The following is a 3,727-nucleotide window of genomic DNA, read 5'->3' as shown; positions in this document are numbered from 1 at the left end:
TTGTTGCTGGTGAAGGTAAAAACGTTGCATTGGATTTCATGAAACATTTTCGAGAGGTTAATGAAAATGCTGCAAAACATTGGTTCACTTTCAACGCATGTTTGATTTTCGCACGAAAATGGAAACATTCAACACCCGCCAATATTTGACTTCGATATTGTTCTGCACATTGTGTTTTGCCCATGGACACACACAAACAGACAGTTTCCCATTTCGGGCTCAGAGACAATTGGAGAAATTTGTTACCCTCAACCAATGATTGGCAGTGTAGCACACAAGCGGGTGATGCAATACTATGCCAACACGGCAATGTGTACACTGCAACGCCAGATTTCGATTTTAGGCCGAGTCAACCTAGAGGAGGGACAGGCCAAAATCATAAACTAATTTCCGTCGGTTTTGTGCGTGCGTTGTCAAGGAACAAACTCGGATCCCAGGGGGTCATAGTTTTGGTGTGCTGACCATTACAACGCCACTCAACACACACGGTGTTCTAATTACCATCACTATACTTTTATTGCTATTAAAAAATAAACACTTCTGCATGATTTGTCGTGGTGGCTGGTGTGCAAGGGGCCCGCTCATGACTTGCGAGAGAGCGTCTGGTCTTCTCATTCGTCACCGGAAATACAGATCACACCAGGCCAAAGGCCTGTGCGCCCGGGGTAGTGCTGAAGGCATGTCCGATTATGGCTGTGACATTTCAATAAAGCTTCGGGTTTAGATGCATCATGGAGATCTAAATCCTTTGGAGTGGCGACAATAAATCTGAATAAATCCCCTCTCGTTTTAGCATCGTTCAGGAGGGCCGCGCTGTCGAAACGTGTTACTGCAGAATGGAATGTATTGTTTCTGAGGACTTGCAGGGAACAGTAACCTGATTGTACGTGTGTAATTAAAAGTAATTTCGATTTAATAGGGTGGAATAATATTGTGATTACATGGTCATAAAATTGAAGCTTAATTAGTGTCTGAAGCCTGCGTGTGGGACTAATAACCTGTTATTGGCGCGCGTTCATAGTGTGCTCAGCAAATACTTTCTGTCTCGGTGAATACCTGGCCGAGCAGGAAGGTGGACTTCATTTTATCCATCTTTTTCTGCTCGTGCCTTGAAATGTCACACGGGCTCCTTCACGAGGGGGCCACACCTTGAAGTCTGTAAATTCGAGTAGAAGGACAACAAGTTGGAGTGGGGAGGGGGGTGACATTTTATCCAGTGTCAGTGGGGGTACATTAATATTTAATAAATGCCTACGTTGGCCAGCAGGCACTTGGCCTCAGCTGGAGGTCAAAGGTGTCAGCATGTCGGTGGGCCACATCTGTGCGCAATGCACCGCCATCGCTTGAATAGACTTAGCGTGGCTTCCTTGAAAATACAGGGGGGCCCAAAGTCAGAACGCCATAGGGTTATTATATTTATTTAAACAAAAGCACAGAGGTTTATTTAGTTTATTTTATCGAATGTTCAAACTGACTTCCATTAACATTAATGGACGCACGAATTTCTCTTTTGAAATAACTTTGGGACTTTTTGTTTAGGATTACACGTGTAATATTTGAACATTCGTCAATTATGTTTCATCTCAAGTCATTCTGGGTTCTTGGTCGAATTGTGTAAATGATGGATTTCAGGTGACCCCCACATGGAATAATACATATATCAATAATGACAATAGATACAATAGTAACTTAAAGAATGAGCAATTGAGTAAATGTAATGCCAGTGTTAAAATAAATAAAACATCCCTGTGTTCTGACTTTTAGGCCAACATGTACCTGCCTACACAGAGGCGTCTTTAGTTGACAGCCACGCGTTATCATCCGCAGTGATATTTATTAAGCACCTATCATGCAAAGGGTAGAAGCGAAACACGCGTTGTGCTACACACGGCCACAAACACGTCGCTGCGCGAACATGCTCGATCCGGCACAATTCCGGAAGCTAAGCAGGTTTGAGCCTGGTGATTACTCGGATATGTGACCACCAGGGCTTCCCAGGTGTTGTCAGCATTTGGCTGTGAGATGTGGCCAGGAGAGTGCAGTGTTGAGTCTTACCCCAAACTCCGCGTGGTGGATTTTCTCTGAGTTCTCTGGTTTCCTCCCACATGAAGCCAAACTCTCATGAATGTAACTGGCCAAACTTCGCTCATGCAAGAGTCTAATTGGCATTATAAATGAACGAATGTACTGTGACCTTCACAAACACACATACAAACAAGGCTTCATTTAAATAATATAATCAATGCATCTTGGATACTAAATAACATTTGCCATTTATAAAAACAAAAATATGTATATAAATTAATACTGTTTTCCGGTTAGAGGGTTTTCTTACCTTTGTTCATATGCTCAAAGGAAGCTCGCAGATAACAGGCTAATGACAGTAAATTCACAACCAAGTTATCTGTCATTCTTAACCAAATCTCACTGAGGACCTCCAACGAATGTCTTGGGTTTCATGAATGTACCTGTTTTCCTATAGGGGGAAGTCATCGTCAATGAAAGCATGACATATATTATTGTGTAAATGTTGATGATGATTTCGTATGGGATAATGGAACTGCATTGTGGGGTGTAGAGCAGTGGTGGAGCGGTAGGTGCACTGCGAACAAAGATACCCAAGTTTAAATCCCAGCGAGGAGCCTGTCATGGGCACCCCCCTCACCTCGGACCCCTTCACCAACCTGCATTGACCAAAGTGGTGAAGTATAGTCGTTTAACCCCCACGACCGACACGCCGTGGTGAGGTTTTTATCCGGCAAGTGTATTGACAAAAGGCTGAAAATAAAATGAATTACATTTTTTTTCAGAAACAGTCACTTTTCACGTTTGTTGGTCACATGACTGAAGCTTGCACGCTGCCGGGCGTTTTCGTTTATATCGCCGTGGGTCGAGTGGCACCATGCATCATGCTTACCCGACCGTTGGGCTCCCAGAGTTCTTCAGCTCAATATCATCCCCAGTCGAGCCGGTGATGGACTTAATCTCAGTTCCTTTTTGTTTTCTTTCTGGGGATCATTCACCTCCTGCAACACACCTGGGAGTACTCAATGGAGGGGGGGGGGCAGCGATTATTGGGGAGAGTGGGCCTTATTCTGAACCCAGACAGCTTGTGGCAGCTATGTAGCGCCACACTTTACCCCCTCGCGTCGGTGTGAAATTGGCAAACGCTTCACACCGAAACGCTTGAAAAATTCTGCCCTGTCGCACCTGCGACTTCGTGAAATATTGATTGATTTTTTTTTGGAGAGCCTGAATTGTTTTCAGTGGAAGCTAAATGAAGCAAACTGATATGATTACCTTTTTTCCAAACAATGTATCGTATCATGTTTGGCAAAGTATTGTACGTTGTTATGTAATTTATGGGGTAGAGTGGTTGGAGCAGTGGTTAACGTATTAGACCATGAGTCAAACAACCCGAGTTAAATTTCCGGCGATGGTTACTATCCGTCGTGAGTGATATTTGAATCGCTCGGTCCCATAATGACTATTGTGGTGCAGTATGGTGAAACAACACAACATGGTATAGGAAACCTGCATCCAGGTGTGGGCTGATAAAATAACTTTAAAATAATTTTTATATTCTAAATTATGCTGGTAAAGGGCTTATCAATAGGTGCTGTTGAAGATCCTGGAAAAGCTATCATCTAACCTTCCCTCTATTGCATATTACTATTTATAATCTTGGTATTGTTACAAATTTCTAATGTAAGAATGAATTGTTTAC

General features: G+C 43.1%; 1 long non-coding RNA gene across 3 annotated transcripts; it reads right to left on the bottom strand.

Moving 5' to 3' along the window:
- Window positions 1–1,050: 1,050 nt before the first annotated feature.
- LOC144932285 (uncharacterized) lies at window positions 1,051–3,201 on the bottom strand. Of its 3 annotated transcripts, none has more exons than XR_013636888.1 (5): window positions 2,918–3,201; window positions 2,619–2,778; window positions 2,336–2,476; window positions 2,056–2,194; window positions 1,051–1,156 (listed from the first exon to the last, which is right to left on the bottom strand). It is a non-coding gene; the product is annotated as an uncharacterized LOC144932285 (long non-coding RNA). The 3 variants fall into 3 exon arrangements; XR_013636889.1 differs by having other exon boundaries at window positions 2,685–2,778; XR_013636887.1 differs by having other exon boundaries at window positions 2,336–2,778.
- Between the last annotated feature and the right edge of the window lie 526 nt (window positions 3,202–3,727).

The sequence above is a fragment of the Lampetra fluviatilis genome, chromosome 5 (assembly GCF_964198595.1).
Source record: "Lampetra fluviatilis chromosome 5, kcLamFluv1.1, whole genome shotgun sequence".
Classification (NCBI taxonomy): domain Eukaryota; kingdom Metazoa; phylum Chordata; class Hyperoartia; order Petromyzontiformes; family Petromyzontidae; genus Lampetra; species Lampetra fluviatilis.
Note: the sequence above shows the minus strand (reverse complement) of the source record. Positions and strands in the feature narration are given on the sequence as shown.